The sequence below is a fragment of the Charadrius vociferus genome, unplaced genomic scaffold (assembly GCF_000708025.1).
Source record: "Charadrius vociferus isolate BGI_N301 unplaced genomic scaffold, ASM70802v2 scaffold321, whole genome shotgun sequence".
Lineage (NCBI taxonomy): Eukaryota > Metazoa > Chordata > Aves > Charadriiformes > Charadriidae > Charadrius > Charadrius vociferus.
The window spans coordinates 1,160,580-1,179,107 of record NW_009646934.1 but is presented as its reverse complement, the minus strand read 5'-3'; the positions used below and the strand labels follow the sequence as shown (position 1 = coordinate 1,179,107).

The 18,528-nt window shown below is 51.1% G+C and overlaps 1 protein-coding gene across 1 annotated transcript in view; it reads right to left on the bottom strand.

Annotated features, from left to right (window-relative positions):
* The window catches only part of LOC104295092 (ATP-binding cassette sub-family A member 10-like), a 73,736-nt gene that overhangs the window by 33,087 nt on the left and 22,121 nt on the right, over positions 1-18,528 (bottom strand). The window lies entirely within an intron of this gene.

The following is an 18,528-nucleotide window of genomic DNA, read 5'->3' as shown; positions in this document are numbered from 1 at the left end:
ACCTGTACATTACAAAGCAAAATTCCTCACGTTGTTAGCATCGCTTTCAACCAGCAACAATCGTTAGATCCTGAGTCCGCTGCCAGCGGCGGCGCTGATAATTTACCTCGTTTGCTGCAAGGCTAAAGGATGAGGCAGTTTCCCCCTTTGCTGAGCTTCCCACAATGCCTCTTCACTCACGAGGAAGCAAAATCCCTACAAAAATTGGGCTGCCACCACATCAGGAGACTGCCAACAACCGCCTCCAGGTGCGGCTGTCTTGGAAGGCATTTCAAAACCCACCCTGAACCCATTTCTCCTGCTATATTTAATACCAGGGGATAAACCCACCTCTTTGCTGCATCTCACACGCGTTGCGAGCGGCACAAGGTATTAAGTTGAGCACGTCTGTGTTTAGCACCTGCCAGGCGGGTCCCGGCGAGAAATGCGTCGGCTCTTGTGTCTCCTCAGCCCCCAACTACTGCGTTTCCTCTTCCTCCACGGGAGATGCCTTCCTCGGCTGAAACGACAGCGCCAAATTTTCCCTGTGTGACAGAAGGTTGGGTTTGTTGTTTGGTGGGTTTTTTTGGTTTTGTTTTTTTTTTTTTTTTGACTTCTATGTAAAAAGCAGGTCCTGAAGTGGAGTTAATTCATCGCGGTGCCAGAAAAGGGGAGAAGGAGAGGCAAATGCTGCTGCGTCGCGGTGTCTGCCCCGGTTTGGTGCAGGCAGCAGTGAGACACAACTCGGGGGCTACCAACCACCCGAGGGTGCTCCTGCAGAAAGCGAGTGCCACTGAAATCTGCAGCACATTTTTTTCCCCTTTTAGCACAGCAATTCCCATTATTTTTTTCTTTGGCTCAACTTAAAGTTTGCGGGTTTTTTTTGTTGGTTTTTTTTTTAATTTTTTTGTAGGGCTCTTATTGCCCTGACTGGGATACCAGGGTGGAACGTCTGATCACTGGGATAAACATGTCCCAAACATAAAGGGTTTACACATCCTGTTTTTAAAGCTGGTCTTGCAAAATGTTCAAAAGCTTTCCTATTTCGCTAGCATTTAAGTGTCCATAAATGGCTTAAACTTCTTCCAACTGTTGTTAGTGGCAGTATCTATAACGCGGTGGCTGTGATATCGCACATTCAAAATGAGGAAGAATAAATAAATACATGAAGCAAACCACAATGGCTCAGCTATGGTCCCCGATGTTACTCTGGGAAAAGCTACTGACTACAAGGCCCAGGAGCTCCTGCAGCTATTTCAGGGAGAACGAGTTGCAAAGACACCAGGACAGCTTGTGCTCTACGACTTTATCCTCCCATGACGTACCCTGAAATGGATGGGGCGCTGGCCTGGGATGTGAGACTGGGTGAGTTTTGTGTCTTCACAGCGTCAGTGACGTGCTCTGAATGGCTGGGTCAGGACCCTGGTTCCCAGTGATCCCCACTGAAGTCACTGGGAAAAGCCCCAGTGCTGTGATGGAGCCAGCATCCCTGCGGGTCGCCAGGTCAGGATGTTCATGGCATTTTGCTGACGGCAGGATCGGAGCAGCTTTAACAGCCTCACCAGACTCACGGGGGTCCCCAAGGGCACTCCTCCACCGCAGCATCCCTGCTCACAGCTCACAAGAATTGTTCTGTCTTTTGAGGTGCTCCACCTGGAGCAGTGCGGGAGAAGAGCGATTTATCCATGCTTTCTCCTGAGGTTTCTTAAACAAGCAAATAACACACATGCATTTAAAAATGGTTTTATTAGACTCTTTAAGTCAATTTCCAGAGACCCAACCTCTGACTAAATCATCTGCATCCACAGCACGGGGCCAGGACTCAGTTTGCCGCTGGAGGGAGGCATCCTTGTGGCAACCAGCCTTCAGCTGGTGTGGAGGAAGCTCATAACTCCGGGTCAGCACACAAACCTCGATGGTGTCACTCCCGCAGCAATCAGCCTGTGCTGGGAGCTGTCGAGGACCGTGTGTGTTATCCCTCCCGTGTGCACGGCCGATGGAGGGGAGGTTGACACCCAACTCAGTGTCCCACACAGTGATGGTGGAGCCGTCAGACCCTTTTCCCACCTGCCAGGAAAGAAGAACTTGCTGTGAAATGTTCTGCTTTGCAGCACCTTGCCTTTGATTAATGAAGAGTGGCTGGAGAAGGGAACTGGCGCTGTGCCAATCATGCACCGGAGAAATACATCTTCTTTAGCCGGATGATGGGTTCCTTCTGCTTTGGAGAGGGGAAAAGCCCTGTGGCCACATGAGCCACATCAGCCACTGCCCGTGGGCTTCTGCATGGGGAGAGTGCCACTTGCTGTCAGGTCGGGGAGGTAAGACGTGCTCCGGCCACACGCTGAGCCCTCGTTAGCGTGGTACCCATCCTGCTGCGACCAGGAGGAAGCCCCAGAAGGTACATTCTCATTTGTGCTGCATACGGTCCCTATTAGACCCCGCACTGAGCAGTCCGTAACACAGAGGTCACGTGTGGGTTGTGCTGGGTTTTACTGGGTGCGAAAGTGGGGAATAGTCCAAATATAACCATAAAAGAGCGGGGTTGGGTGCTTCATTACTGTGGTGAGCTAGGAGTGTTTCCAACAGGAGGCATCTCTCGGGCTGGCGACGAGCTCTCCTTTGGTGCAGTCAGAGCGTTGAACGGGTGTGAAACTGGAGGCTGAAGGCAGCAGATACGAGAGGGGAAGAGGAGGGTGTCTGCAGCCGGGGGTACCGCGGTGCCCGAGGCAGCGCACGCTGCGAGGGACCCGCGGCGGAGGGGTGCTGCCAGGGTCTGCCCACCCAGGATGGACAGCAAGTTGGAGGCTACCGGTGGCTGCAGGGCCAGGAGAGGATGGCAAACCCCTCCTAACCTCACCAAAGAGGTTGAAGTGGACGTTGAAGGATCCTAGCAGCAATTTCCAGGCAATGCCATGCACAAGACTGACTTAACGGCATCTGGGAAGAGCCAGGGGTGGGGGTGGGGGTGGCAAGCACTTCTCCATCCCAGATCCCAAATGATGATGCTGAGGCCAAACACAACATGACAGGAGCCAAACCATGACATGAACTCAGGGACCTGCAAAGGTGGAGAGTTAAAAGGCACTTGGGACTTGTTTTCCAGGCGGGTTTATGGGACGTTGCTGTAGCCTCACCCTCCCTGTTTACTGCAGGGCACAAGTGACCTCAAAATTGGTCCATTTGTTTCTTGTGGCTTCTGACGTCGGTCTGGCCGCAGAAAGGCTGGAACATTGGACCTGTGGCTGTGTTTTTTCCAGTGGATTTGGAAGCGAGTGACTAATGTCACCGTAAACAAGCGGGGCTGGGTGTGCTCAGCACCCCGCTGCTTGCAGCATCCATGGTGGGATGGGCTGGTGGCAGCTGGTGGCCTGTTCCTGGTTTGGGAACAGATTAAAATAACAATGTGAGGACCAAGTGAGGCACCGTTGGTGGGTTTCACTGCATTGCCATCTGCTTGTGCTGCAAAAAGAATGTAATAGGGATGTGCCTCCAGCCCCTTCCTTAGCACCTCCTGGGCCCCTTCTCAGCTCCCAGAGGATGCTGCAAGCCCCTCACTCCAAGGACTTCCCAGAGAAGTTAAAATGTCTCATTTCAGAGGAAAAGATGTAGTTCTGCATTACTCTAGCTGCAAGTGGAAGAGCCTTCCCCGGCTCTTGCAGAAGGGCTCCTCTCTCCTGGAGTTAGTCATGCGAAAAAGATTTCAGGAGGGTCTGCTGGAGTCTATCCCGCTGTGTACCGCAGTAATAGTCATTACTGGCTGCAACTGCAGATTTTTCCATTATTAGGGATGAGATGTGCACACGTTTGCGCCCCCTCCTCCCTCCCGTGTGCAGACGCCAGCTGGCCCTGCCCTTCGGTGTGCGTATGGAGCAGTCCGGGTGCTGGGGGCAGCGCGGGAGCAGAGGCCGTAAAAATCCATCCCAGTGAGATTGCCAGCTTTCTTTTGGGAGAAAACATACCTCTGGTGGCTGAAGAAGCCACCTAGTGACTTATAACTTCAGCAGGTTTCATCTGAGGAAAGTCTTTATGAAGGAAGAAATAAAGGCAGGCATTGCAGTTCTACATGCAATTTTCTAGACCCGGTTTCTAAAAAAATGCAATTTTTTAGACCCGGTTTCTGAAAAGGCAGCGGGGTCCAAGGCAAACACTGGGCAGCGTCAGAGAGCGCAGCCTGGAGATGGCTTTTGCTCATTCTTCACTAACAGGGGACAAAAATGCATGTGGCACGTTGACAACTAGCGGGGCTCGAGTTCTGCATTTCTGTTGGAATTGGACGGCCGTCTTGGGAGAAATCGGGCGGGTGGAGGGGCTGGAGAGAGCACAGCACTGTGAGGCTACATGGGCCGCTACTTCTTCATACCCGCTGCTATTGGCAAGCGTTAACATCCCGATGTATGCTGCAGATGAGACTACGAGGAGGCGGGGAGGCTGTCACAAGAGCACGAGGGGAAACTCCCCCTTCTCCAATGTTTGTCCTGGCTGCAGACATGGGAACTTCAGCACAAGACCCTACAGACAAGTCTTCAAGAAAGCATCCCAGACCTGCAGCACCTGAGGAGGTGTGAAAGAGAGGGAGAAGCTGTGATTCGCTCCTGCTGCTCGTGGCTGGAGGTGGCTGCAGGCATCAACCCTGGAGTTGTGGGAAAATTCAAGCCCGAGCTTTGTGGCTTCGTCAGATCTGGACTTTGAACGGCCACCCTAGTAGCTGTGTAATGAGAGCAGCGAGAAGCTATCATGATAGCTTCAGGACGCTAGCTGGACACCTAGCACCGCAGCCTAAACACGGCCCTATCTTCCCCCTGCAGCAGACAGCGCGAGCTGCTCGTTACTGCTGTCCTACCCAAGGGCATGAGCCTCGGGAGGCAGAGAGCCCCAACCAGCCTGGAACTGTCTGCTTTGAATCATTACTTATTTCTTTTTACACCCATCTTCCAGCAGAATTAAGGGCAGTAATGGGAAGAGCCCTGTAACGCTGCTCGCACAGTGTTAAAACGCTTTATGCTCATTGCAGTTCCCATCTTTACAACACCTTTGGGAAGAGAGACAACATTCAAACGTCCGTTTTGCAGCACCACGCACTCAGCACTGCAGAAAAAGAAATCCTCAGTGGTGCTGGCTCTGGAGAAAAAATGTGAATGTATGTGAGTTGCATGTACCCAATGTCATTGCAGTGAGCTCAAGAAGGTGCAATTATTCTTATTTTTATGCTCATATGTGATTTAGAGTGACTAATTGCTGAGAATTCCTCCCTTCTTCTAATTGTCTGCAAAAGGAGTGATTTCAAAGCACAATAATTGCGGCCACTGCCAAAGGGAATAGGAGATAAAAGCAACTCCTGTTACCTCCAAATGGCCCCACATGTATTCCTTGTCCGTAGCAACAGACACGGTTTGTGCGGGAATAATGCATCGACTATGTATTTAATCTTTCACCCAAGGATGTAAAATAGCTTTCCAATGAACTGTTAGCAGAAGGATCCCCACGCAGCCCTGATTAGATAGGCGAGAAGACGTGGAAGTTGTGAAACAGCTCAGCTTTGTAGTGCTGGGAGGGAGGAGAGCCCTGGGATGGTGCTCCGTAGAGAAACTTCAGCTGAAGGAGCTGAGAAGGGACGAGTAGATCAAGCTCTCTGTTCTGAGGGTGTTTTGGATGTGTTACAGTGATGCTACGGCCTCCTGCTCTGAGCTCGGTGCCGTCAGTAGCCAAACGAGGTAGTTTAAAGGCTGCTGGGTGGCTTTCGACGTGGCTTTGCAGAGAAATGAAATACCCGCAGAGAAACGGTCACCGAAGGGAGGGTGGCAATGCCACGCAGCGACCCAGCAGTTGTACTGCAGCCTAACGGGTAATCAACGCGTAACGGGACTTTCCTGTGAAGAGCTGGGGTGGGCCAGGAAATGGGGCTGCAAGTGGAAATGTTTGGGAGCCATCACTTTCAAGTCTGCAGGGGCCACAGACATCTTACGCCCCATCTAGGGGTGGGCCACCTCCAGCTCTGCAGGAGCAGCGGGGTCACGATGGGGAGCATCCATGGCGGAGTCCAGCGATACCATCTGGGGCTTTTGGAGACCTAATTCCCAAATGCCACCTTCCCTGCTGTGTTCACGGCCCCTGCCACTGAGCCAAGAGAGCCACCGAGATAACCAGTGCTGTGGGGTGGCACGCACCGCAAGAGTCCCAGCAGCAGCTGGATGCGATGCCTTGGGCTTGACCCATGTCTACACCAAAAATGCTTGGAGAGGGGTAGCAGTGCTCGGCCAGGCTGTCACACAGCAGCTCCAGGGGCACACGGCACGATGATCCTCCAGTGACTGGGAAATTCAGGGGTCTGCTTTCATCAAAGCACCTCTCACCCCAAAAAACCCTCGCAAAGCCCCCTCAGCCATGTTGTCCACTGGTGTCCTCAGCATCTCCCCACCCTGGCTGGGGCTGGTGCCACACTGACCCAGCCGGATAGAGATGTCAAGGGATGGAGGGGGTTTTTTTCAGCTTGTGACTCAGTTGCTGTCAACCATTGCTACCTTCACATCTCCGGCAGATCAAGAGAGGACCTCTGCATTAGTTCTCTGTCACCAAGGAGAGCTTAAACATTGTGATTAAAAAATTCCAGTCTCGCATACTCTACTCAGACATGCAGGAAGAAACCTTTGCAATTAGATTCCCTGAGTGCCAACAGGAGGGCAGAAGTTCCTCCTTTTTTTTTTTTGTTTTCTTTTTTTCCTTTTTTTCCATGACTGTATTCTTCTGTGATTTTAGAGCAGCAGGGAAAAAAAAAAAAAAAAAGCCTGTTTGATTTTCTTCATTATGCTGAGCCTGGTTTTACTTTCTGATTGCCAAAGCATGATAAATGGAACGGAGATTACCTAGAGATTTTCAAAGATTTGCTTTCAAATTTTATTTTTCCTGAGCCTCATTAAGCTTGCAGGTTTTATCTACACTTTGTTCTTACAGCAGAGCAGCGTTGCCATATATTAATAGCCATATTTTTTCATTTGAAATTAAAACCAGATAGATGCTTCTCATGCTTTGCTTTCAAACCCTATTTTAAAAAATATTGATCATGTGGGTGTTGTTTTTCTTCTCCTCTGACCCTGCTGGCTCTCTAAAGGACAGTCGCTAACGAAATGCTTTCAGTCCCGGATCTCTGTGCGTTACTGAGTGCGGTTTTGTAGATTTAGGGACAGATTTTAGATGGTATAATGTATAGTTAAAAGAAAAATGTGGTTTCCAACAGAGAGATGGGTAAGAAAAATAAGATTTAAAAGCAGGATGTCTACAATTAGGGGGTACAAAGTAGCTTAGACATGATAAGATAACCCACGATGTGCCTAGGTGCATTTTTCAGGCACTAAATGTTACTGAAAGATCTTGTCCCCCGTGACTTAAGGAGAAACGGCCAAAAATCATCTAATTGCTGAGAGCCCTGTGGCACAGCCTGTGTGCTGCTCTTTAGGAGATGTTTGGAGGAGGGTGGCGGGGGCCGGGCATGACGACAACATGGGGGACACACACAAAACCCACCCTAACATACCTGATGGTGTTTCTTCTGCTGGAGCCAAGAGAACCGACCCACCTTCTGGGTTTGCCAGGTGTGCATCTTCCTCTTTCTATGCCCATCCGTGAGTCCACAGAGGTCTTGGGGCAGCCTGAAGATGTGACGAAAAGGTCTCCTTGTGCAACCTACCTGGTGTGGGGAACAGCTTCCCTCTGCGCATCGGGATGGTGTGGTGGTGCAGGAGCTGGACTCCAAGGTCCTGGGGAAGGTGCTGGAGATAAAAGGCCCAAGGCAAGTTTCTCTACTGATGCTCTGCCTTCTTATCATAGGGATGGGAAGCAGGGGTGCACACAGCAGGGTGAGGACAGACCTTAGGGTGCTGCTGCACCAACCCCAGCCATGCTGGGAGCACCGTGATCTACTGTAGAGGTGAAGCCCTTTGTGCTCGGACCAGCCCAGAGCTGTCTCCAGGGTTCAAGGTGGTCCTAGCGACATTCTCCTCCAGACCTGACCCCAGGAGCTTTGCTTGAACTGGAAGGCGGCTCATCTGGAAGGCTTTCCTGTAGTTCCTCCAGACCCACTCAACAAACTCCAATAATAACACTAACTGCCTTTCTATTTATAAATGAGAACAGCGGTGAGGAACTCGGCTCACACAGCCGGGGCCACCACAGCCCCGGTGCTCCCACACCACACCACACCACACCACACCACACCACACCACACCATGGCTCTCCCCCTCTGCCATCGTCCCGTTCATCTCCACTGTCCTGCCGGAGCCCCAGCAGCTCTGCCATCGGCCATGGGAAAGGGCATTTCCCAGGGCTCTTTCCTTTGGATACACGCATGTTTATTTCGTTTTGCTTGTTGACAAGGGAATATTTTCTTTTTAAAAACAGGGGATGTTTTTGTAGCGGCTCCCACCCCACTTTGCAAAACAAACATTTCCCAAGCGCTTGATGTTGCAGATGATGTTATTGTTACTGGACCACCAGTGCAAATATCAGAAATTTCTTAGTGGAGCCTGGGGATTTTGTGCTGCCCGTCTCCCAGCGGTCGGACGGAACACTGAGGACCGACAGATCCTTTCGTCTGAGCCAGCTGGATGTGGCCTGCGTTGGGGCTGAGTTGGAAATGCATTTGGGTTTAGATTTAGCCCAAGGTAAGCCCTCACCCAGCCTGCACGGTGGAGGGGAGCATCGCCTCCACGTGGGCTGGGTCAGGTCAAGCTGTGGCTCGAGTCAGGCTGGAGCTGCCTTTGCTGGCTCCTGTCTCACGGGGACCGGACATTTGCAGCCAGTTCTGCTTCTGCCCACAGCGTTGCCTCTGCTCCCCTTCCCGACAGCGTCAAACCCTGTAACTGCACTTCTGGGAGAGGCTGGAGAGAGTTTTATCCTCTGATACATCCTCTCACTGTCTCCGCGACATGAAGGATCCCGGATTTGATGAAAATGCTCTGACCTGTTCCGACAAATCCTCTGTTCCTAAGTAGATAATAAGCAGAAAATCTTCCTAAATCAATCCCGGTTTGGGATCTGTGCCCACACTTGTTATTCTTTTTGTACCAATTAACTGCTCCGTCTTGCCCTGCATCAGCGCATCTTCAGCCCCTCAAAGGAGAAAGGGGACACAAATTTATGGCTACTGGAGTCAGTGTGGGACCAGCTGGAATTTTAGGACTGTAAAAAACGACAGTCTTATTTGACAGCATTAAAGCCCAAGCAATAAGCAGCACTGTCCCCGGCTGAGCGGAGATTAAAGGTTGCAGATAGCTATAATCCCAAACTGCAGCGGAAAGCACTGGGATGCCTTTTCATCACATCAGTAGTGCAATGAAGCTGGTACATGGATCTGACCTGGAGGAGGGAAGAGGAATGTAGTAGAATAATACCCTTTTACTTTTCTTCTCTCGTCCATATCAAGCTGATGCACTTGGCACTGAGACCCCCCTGCCAGAGGGGGGGGTCCTAGGCCCCATCTCCCCTCAAACTCGGACCAGGTCTGGTGCTGCTGGTGAGGTCTGCGCACGTACTGAACAAACGGAACTTCCTCGGGGAGGTTCACTGCGGACACGTTGAAGAAGCGAACATCTCCGCTGGTGGTGGCTGCTGCTTTCCTGTGGACCCCAGCCACGTCCGCAGCATCTGCGGTCCGGCTTTCTGACCTCCTCCTTCCATCTGCAAACCCTCAGCGTGCATCCAAAGCCGTTGGACGGTGAGAGAGCAGAGCTGCAGAACAAAGCTCTCGCTCGGAAGAGGGGCAGCGGTGCCACCTTCAGCATGGAGCGGTGGGGCCCGGGGGGGCTGAGCCCCTCTCCCAGCGGCTGGGGGCTCTCCCGGCAGCGCAGGGTTCACCTGGGCACCGGGGCTTTCCCTCGGATAGGGGCCTTGCACAGAAAACTGGAAATATTTTGATGAAAGATCCTGCTGTTGTGATAAGTTTTCCCTAAGAAAACTTTTTTTTTTTTGGAGTGATACGGCGTTACCTGATGAGTTGTCCTCAGATTCAACCCAATCCTTTACAATCCTCTTTGCCTCCCGTGTTTCTGCCACTGGAGTCTGTGGTCCCATCTGATGAACACTCCTCCCTCACTGATACTCACATCCCATGGCACTGGGATGAGGGTACCACCAGTTCCTGGCTGGGAAATCAAGGCATAATTTGGTCTTGTACTGGAGTCGTAAATCTCTTCCAGGCTGTGCACCATTCGGTCCTTCATTGCCCTCGTTTCTCATTAACGCTGTCCCTAATACAGCAATACATGGTGGGAGTCACACTCCTTTGGGGTTAGGGAAGTATATGAGTGAAAAAGCGACCCCGAAAGAGTCAGGCTGGGGTGCTCTGGCTGCCCAGACCAGCGCGCTGGGCCAGGAGCATCCCCTGGCAGCTCACTGGAACAATCTTGAACGTTGTTTTTTACACGGCCCTTTCTCAGGCCCAGGTCCCTGTGATCCCCTGGCAGGTATTTTGCTCATGCTCTTGCTCCAGGACTTAATCTTACCCACCCCCCGCTGTACTCCCCTCCCTTTGTGCCCAGCAACACTGGGGGGGTGTGTGTGTGTGCTCAGCCCCAACGACACCCTCCTGTCCAACCCACCTCCTCCTGCAAAGTGTCAACGAAGGGTGATCTTGATGCCAGAGATAAACTCGCCATGCACGGGCACAGAGGGCGAGGGATGCCATGGGGCAGCAGATACCCTGATGGAGAGGGACCCGGGGCGCAGCTGGCCTTAGTCCCCCTCCCCGCTCCTTGGCTGGTCCAGCACCTTAAGAGATGGGAGCAGGATAACGGGGTGGCAAAAAAAAAAAAAAAAGAAGAAATAAAAACAACAAACAAAAACAAACCAATGGGGACAGGCTGAGTAGTGGATCTCTTTCTTTCATTCTCTTTGCATTCATTTTTAGCATGCTCCCTGGCATGGTTTTGGTTTACACTACCCAGTGATCTCTGAGACTGTGGCTAGGCACAGCTGAAGCGGCCAAACAGGAAAAAAAAAAAAAAAAAAAAATGCTCGCATCTTCTTTCTCGGAAACCCGTTGTGCAAAATCCTTTCACGGGGGGGGGCGGGAGAAAAGCAAGAAAACAGCACAAACCCCGCATTTTATTTAGAGAGAAGGAAAAAATGAGCACATTTCCCCCCACTTTGAAAACACGCAGCTGTCCGGACATCCACTGTCTTGTGTCCCTTGGCCTTCTGCACAAGCAGAGCCTCTGCTGACTGGTGCCCTCACTCACTGCTCTGATAGCCCATCTGTCAGTACGTTCCTTAAGGAAACTTAATTTACATCTTATATCATATTTTCCTGCCAAAGCAGACCCAGCAGCAGCGCAGGGTCTGCAGGTTTCCGTGGCTGAGCGAGGACAGCTCGTGGCCCCTGAGCCTCCCACCCGAAGGTCTCCATCTGCTGATTCCCAGATGGGATGAAATGCGTTTTTCCCGTCGGGCTGGTTTAGCCCATCTCCCCTTGTGGGAGCGTTCTTTAGGCACCTGCGTCTGAGGTGACACAGCTGGAAATGGCAAACCAGTATTTTTTTTGAAACATTAGCAATTTTCCCTTTCTAGCCAAGGCGGAACAGAGGATGTAGAGTTGAGAGATCAGCCATCGCAGACCAGAAGAAAGATTTGCTTTCAATGAAACGCGGACTTACAGTGCTTCTGCTGGAAACATTGACTTCAAGAAATCATCTATATTTCACTTAAACAGGTGATTTTGAAATACAGTGCTATTGTTTGTAAACCATATACTATACCACTTAGCCCGTGCCCAGTTTGCAACAACAACAAAAAAAAAGTGATTTCTTCCCAGAAAAGAGTTCCTTTTCTCCCAATTTTCCCTTCTTGGGTTTACATGTCAAAAGTTACATGAAACAATCAACAGTGACTTAATGGGGTTCTGGGAGAACAGGGACCAAGCATCTCCTTTGGCCCCTTGTTGGGACCCTCAGAGCGTAGGAGCACAAGGACAGGACAAGTGTCTGCTGCCACTTCCCCGCCTGCTCCCTGGCTCAGGGGTCCCCAAGCCTGGGGGGGTGGGGGGTGTGTGTGGGGCTTTAGCAGCCCCCCATGGGCGGCTTTTTCTTGCATGAATTTGTCCCGGTACTTTTTAAAGCCAGCTCAGCTTTCACAGCATCCTCATGGATGCAGCTAACTTCATGTCATGCCTTCCGACCTCAGGCTGGAAGAGTTGGTGCAGGAAACCCCCATGGAGGGCATGGGGGGGGACACACACACGGAGCTGCTGCTCTCCGTCCCTCCCACTCAGAGTCCCCATCTGTTTGCCCCTGTAACTGCTGCAGCCAGTCTTCCAGGAAAGAAGATAGATGTTCTGCAAACGCAAGAAATCAGATGTAGAAGATGTTGTGCAATCATTTCCTCACCGGAGCCCATTTCTCGCTTTTCAGTCCCTTGTGAGGGGCAATTACAAATCCCCATGTGGAATGCGGTGTAGCCCTGCTACATAACATTTGTCCTATCCTGAGAAGGGAAAAAACACAGCGGTTTTGAGGCCAGTTATTTTCCAAATTAAATAAAAAAAAAAATCTCGCTTTTTTTTTTTTTTTTTGTTCTTTCTGAATTCCTCCTTCGCATCCTGAAAACCCTTTGGAGGATTTGCATTTAGCACATGAAATGAATTTGTCACAGTGAGGCCAAAGAAAACCAAGGTGCGTGGGTGGAAGAAGCTGTGGCCCGTGCCAGAAGCCAGCGCCAGCAAGTAGATGTCCTCAGCTGCCTAAGGTGAGGCCGAGCACTGCCTCAAATCTTCCTCGCATCCTATGGCACTCGCTTTAAAGTCAGATAATAAATGTTCGCTGGGACTGGGAACATAGGGAATATTTCCAGTGCAGACTTTGTCTCTTAGTCCATCTGGGGACACAGTACTTAAAGAGCTGAAGAAACCTAAAAAAAAAGAAAAAAAGACTATTTACAACTCAATCCTGACAGTACTGCCTCCCTTCACGGCAGGGCATTGCTGCTATCGATTACCTCCTCGGAGAGCCGCTGAGCCTGATGTGTAGTTGTTGGAGGTTGGGATCCCACCAGGGTCTGGGGCAGGTGATGGTGGGCAAGAATAGCTTCTTTCACACACCTGGATGGGAAGGAAGGTGTCTCAGGACATCTTGGCAGGTTTTGCAGGTGGAGGAGCTGATGGCTGGGCTGGATCTTGGCTCTAAAGGTGAGAGGACTGCCGCAAAGCAGAAAGCTGCTCAAAGCACGGGTCAGGCTGGTGTGGCCACCTGCAAGAGAGCTGGTTAGTTATAGGCATTAGAGGTTCCTACAGCTGCATCCATTTACCTGGGAGAGACAAGGTGGGTGATGGTGGTGACAATTCTTCTGGCAAACCCATGATATTTTACTGCCACAATGACACAGAAGGACCTGTTCCAGCATGCCCCAAATCTACCGAGAGGATTTGCCTTTGGCATCTGGGATCCCACTAACATCCATCAACCCATCTGTGACCCAACTCTAGACGTCTCCAGGGACATTAATTGCCGGACTAGATGACTTCGGATATTTTCAAATAGGCAGAATTCATTCTGAAAAGCATAAGACCCTGCAGGAGGGATGTATTCAGTCCTCATGCCAGTGGCATCCACCATCACCACAGACACACAGGTTTGTTCCTAGCTCAGCTGCTGCACAGCCCACGTCCTTCCTTCCCTGTCCATAAAACACCATCTCATGTCTGTGCTAGGATGAAGATGCACAGGGACAAACTGGATACCTCCATTTTTCCTAGAACATAAGTTCGTGAACTTCTGTTATCATTCAGGCATGATCTAATTGAAACATTATGACTTACACAATCATCTCTCTCTGTCCCCCTCTTCCACTCTTTGAAAAAACTTTTCCTGCTTTTTCCAGCTGGACAAGCTATCCTTCTGCCTTCTTTGAAGTAAATATTTTGTTGGGTTTGGCTGCTGCCACAGCCACACATAGTCTTCTGCCTGATATTTTATCCATCTGCTGCTAAAGGACTAGAGAATATTTTCAGCGGAGAGTCTCAAAAGGGTTTTGAGGTGCTGCGTAGAACTAAAGAGCACCAATGAGAGAGCAAAATCTTCTCTACTTCCACGTGCATAGTAATTCAAGCTGAAATGCCTTAAAAGTTAAATACTCTGAGAGATGCTCGTTACGACATCCTGGTACTCACGTGCTGCAAACGCTGGTTCGCGTTAGCTGAGGACCTGATACACCCTGTTCACCCCCTCCACGGTTCACATGCCGAGATGTAATCCAACACTGATTTCCTCTTCTGTCTCAAGCGAATGGAAAAAGAGAATTGGACTCCCGCGCTGCCGAGGTTGCCAACATCTGCCTTGCCTCATTTCTTCTGCTTGAAGAACATCTGGCTCTGCTCTGGGACAGCCACGTGTGGCCAGTTGTGTTGCACAGGAATGGGCTGTGCTCGCTGTGATAAAGCCTCTCGTGGATCTGCCGGTTGGAGATGCTCACTGCCCTCGCGGCATGGGAGACCGCGTGTCCGTGGTGCCTTTCCTACCAGAGCAGGCACAAATAACTTTCTGTCTATTGCTGGTCCCATCTCCTGGGATTTTTTTTCCCCTGGGTTGCTCTGAAGAAAGGATGTTTTTTGTTCAGTTGAGCTACAAGATCAGGAGGTGCCTGCCCGGGAGAAAGCACACATGGCCGTGGCACTGCTGCTGTGACGAGGGGACACGGGAGGAGCTGCACAGGGTTGGGGTATGGTGTCTTTACCCCACGGGGTGTCTGCAGGCGGGACACTATCTTGTAGGCCACCACAGGCAGACCCGCTATAAGCTTCCTGCAGGACACTGGTCCTTTGCTTAACATCGCTCAGCTTTACCCTCTTCCTACTCCGCAGGAGTTTGTCTCAACAGTGCTTTGAAGCTTGTACCACTGCTTTTTTGTGAAGTTCCCTGAAATTCTTAGAAATACCACTTTTTGTGGTTGTTGCTTACTTGCACTTAAGGGGAGTTGCTTAACCAGCATTAGAACTAGACAATGTCCTCATCTCCATCACAGCTGCGAGAGGATGAGGAGACCTGGAAAGCTCCGTCATTCCTGTCCAGACATTTTTCAAATACTCCTTTCCTCCCCAAAACCTTGCAGGGTGAAACGCCGTCCCCGAGCTCCCCTGGCACTCAAAACCTACCGTCTGGCACTGTTTTTCTCACCTGACCTGAAAGTCATGGGCTGCTCTTCCTGTCCCGCTGGGATGCCCGCTGGGGGTATGGTACGTGGGGACCGGCACCGGAGGCAGATGGTGGTGAATGGCCCTTTGTGCGCTCTGTCGCTTTGCTGCATAAAGAGGGCATTATTAAATCTAATAAATAAGAATCTCCCTGTTAATAGGACTAAATTATTGCGCGAGTTACTGCGGGGAATGTGCAGCATCCGCAGCAGGGAGCTAGGACGATGGATGCACCCTGCGGCACGGCCAACGCGCTTTGCTTCGGGTTTATCAGCAAAGACACTGTGTGCACGGAGGGCTCGTGCTGTGCTGGAAAACACGGAGGATAACCGAAATGTCAGGCCAGTGCTGGAGCTGGTTTGCATGCTGGAGCAGGGTGCTTCCCCCTGGGCTGCTGTCAGCCCCTGCGCTCCAAGAGCAGGTAGAGCCATGGCAGCTGCTGGGGGATGGATTTTCCCCACAGCCCTTCAGCTCAGGGCAGGGGAAAGGAGAGAGGAGAAGGCGACCTCTGAAGGGAATGTTTAAGAAGCTGGTTCACTTCCAGGAAATCTCTCTCTTGTTCTTTTTCTTTTCAATGGAAAAGCTAAGTCCTCGTGAACTTTATGAGAACTTTTGTTCGTTCCCTCTTGCCAGCTAAGCTCTGCTTTGTGCTGGTGACAGAAACCCTTTCTCCGAGCACTGGCCACAGGCCAGGACCTGGAAATCTTGACTGTGTGATGGCACTGCCAGGAGCCCCGGCCCTCTTCCCTCCAGGCTGATGCAAAGCCCCAGCTCTAACCATCTTGCCTCTGGGGGACTCTGCGTCTTTTTCTTTCTCCTCCATGCAGGAGATGATGGAGCCAGCTGTGCTTGCTTCATCTTCCCCTGCAATGGAAAGCCCCAAATATCATGGAGAATAACCTGTCATGGAGAATAACCTGGCCACAAAGATGCTCAGAGGGCAGGAGCCCCTCTCCTATGAGGAGAGGCTGAGAGAGTTGGGGGGGTTCAGCCTGGAGAAGAGAAGGCCCCAGGGAGACCTTAGAGCCCCTTCCAGTGCCTAAAGGGGCTCCAGGAGAGCTGGAGAGGGATTTTACAAGGGGACACGGAGTGATAGGACGAGGAGGAATGGCTTCAGACTGGAAGAAGGGAGATTTAGATGAGATCTGAGGGTTCAAGGCCAGGTTGGACGGGGCTTGGAGCAACCTGGGCTGGTGGGAGGTGGCCCTGCCCAGGGCAGGGGGTTGTAATGAGTTGATCTTCAAGGTCCCTTCCAACCCAAACCATTCTACAATTCTATGAAACCTGTGGTAGCAGCGGGTGAAGTAGGTTGGTGGCAGTTAATTAGAAGAAACGACTGTGCAAGCGGTGTTGGAAGGAACAGACAAGGCAGGAGATGCTCTTCACCATGCAATCGCCACAAGAAGATTTCACACCTCAGTCTTGCTCTCTGCTTTCTCCTCTTCCCTGTAGCTCAGTGCACTCCTCTTCCCCTCTCCAGCTCCCAGAGATGCTCCCTCTGGGACAGGACTGGTTTGCTGGGGCTTTTATTACTGTTTGCATCTTTACATCATTCCTCCAAAGGACGCAGTCCCCTTGTGCGATAGAAAAGAGATTTCCCAGTTAAAGGAGCGAGAGCCTGTGTGTCAGAGCGGAGATGTGGAGAGCAGAGGAGAGGGAAGCCAGTGCATTTTACAAGTCCCCGCAAACCAGCAGCCACCGCAGCAGAGGGGCCCCTCTCACCAGCAGCATCTCCAGAGGCGCAAACCGCAAAATGCTGATGAAAAAAAACCCAGCAAGAATGGATCGTGTAAACTGTCATTACATCAGGAGGCTCACGGCTTGAGTTCTTCACTGCCGCTGATATCCCCAGGGCACTAAATAAAACTCTTCCCTTTCACCAAGTTCCCGTTTCCCAGAGCTGAGTGTACGAACAGGTGACCAAAATGTTCGGTGATTTCACTTGCCCATTTCCCAGGGGTGGGGAATAGAAACGGAGCTGTTGTGCAACCAGGAGGGAAATAATCATGGTCTCTCTAACTGTGTGTCCTCCAACTGCCAAAATATGTTTTGAAGCTGAGTGGGGAACGTACACAAGCAGTGATTGCAACACAGCCGCTGCGGCCGATTATATAAAAAGTATTGGATTTAGCCTTTCCTGTGAGAGTTTTAACCTTTGAAAACGAGCTGGGCACAGGCATAATGTGTGCCTGAGTTATCAGGAGGAAAAACATCAAATACCTGGTCTAGTGGGAAGTGTCCCTGCCTATGGCAGGGGGGTTGGAACTTGAAGATCTTCAAGGTGCCCTCCAACCTAAACCATTCCATGATTCTCTGATAATAGTTTGGGTTGGAAGGGACCTTTAAGGGCCATCCAGTCCACCCCCCTGCCATGAGCAGGAACATCTTCAACTTGTTCAGGTTGCTCAGAGCCCCAGCCAACATGACCTGGAATGTTTCCAGGGAAGGGGGTTCTACCACCTCTTTGGGCAACCTGGGCCAGTGTTTCACCACCCTCAGTGTAAAAAATTTCTCCCATTTATCTAGTCTAAATCTCCCCTCTTTTAGTTTAAAGCCATTACCCCTTGTCCTATCGCAACAGGCCCTACTAAAAAGTCTGTCCCCATCTTTCCTGTAGACCCCCTTTAAGTGCTGAGGCTGCAGTATGAGTCCCCGGAACCTTCTCTTCTCCAGGCTGAACAACCCTGGTTGGTTTCCAGAGACAAAGAGTGACAACCACTTGTCCCAGCATGGAGGGAGGGCAGTGGCGAGTGCTCTCACCGAGCCAGGCTGCCGGAGATAGTAAACATGAGGGACTACAACCGCCTGGCCAACAGCCCTGGACCCTCTGCAGCCACCCCCATCCCCAGGGGAAGGAGTCTGAGCGGCTCAGCTGTTCCTGAAAGTCCACAGCAATGATGACACATGAGGGTGTCACCATGGTTTCTACAGAGACATTTATTGGAAGGGTATAAAAATAGAATGCAAATTTCAATAAGAAGTATTTAAACACGTCGTTGGTAAATAGTCCCACACATTGGTGGGAGAGGAGCCCAGAAGGCTGGCAGTGTGTCCAGATTCCCTGATGCACCCAGATCCACCGAGCCAAGCAGAGCCTTGATCCCCAGAGGTGGGTCATGACCCTTCTTTCTGTAAACCCTTCTGTCCCTCTGCTGCACGCTGCTTTGGTGACAGTGCAGGCTCTATTTCATCAACCACTGGAAATGCAACTCGGGGTAGGGCTTGGTGTAGACACCTGCAGAGCCTGGGTCAAATGTCTTCTGCATTGGAGAGGAGCCCTCAGCTGGTGCTTGCTGCAATGGCAGAGCCTGTTCCTCCTCTTCGTGGTACGCTGATAATGGTAGCAAATATGTGCAATATCACATCAGTTCGGTTAATAC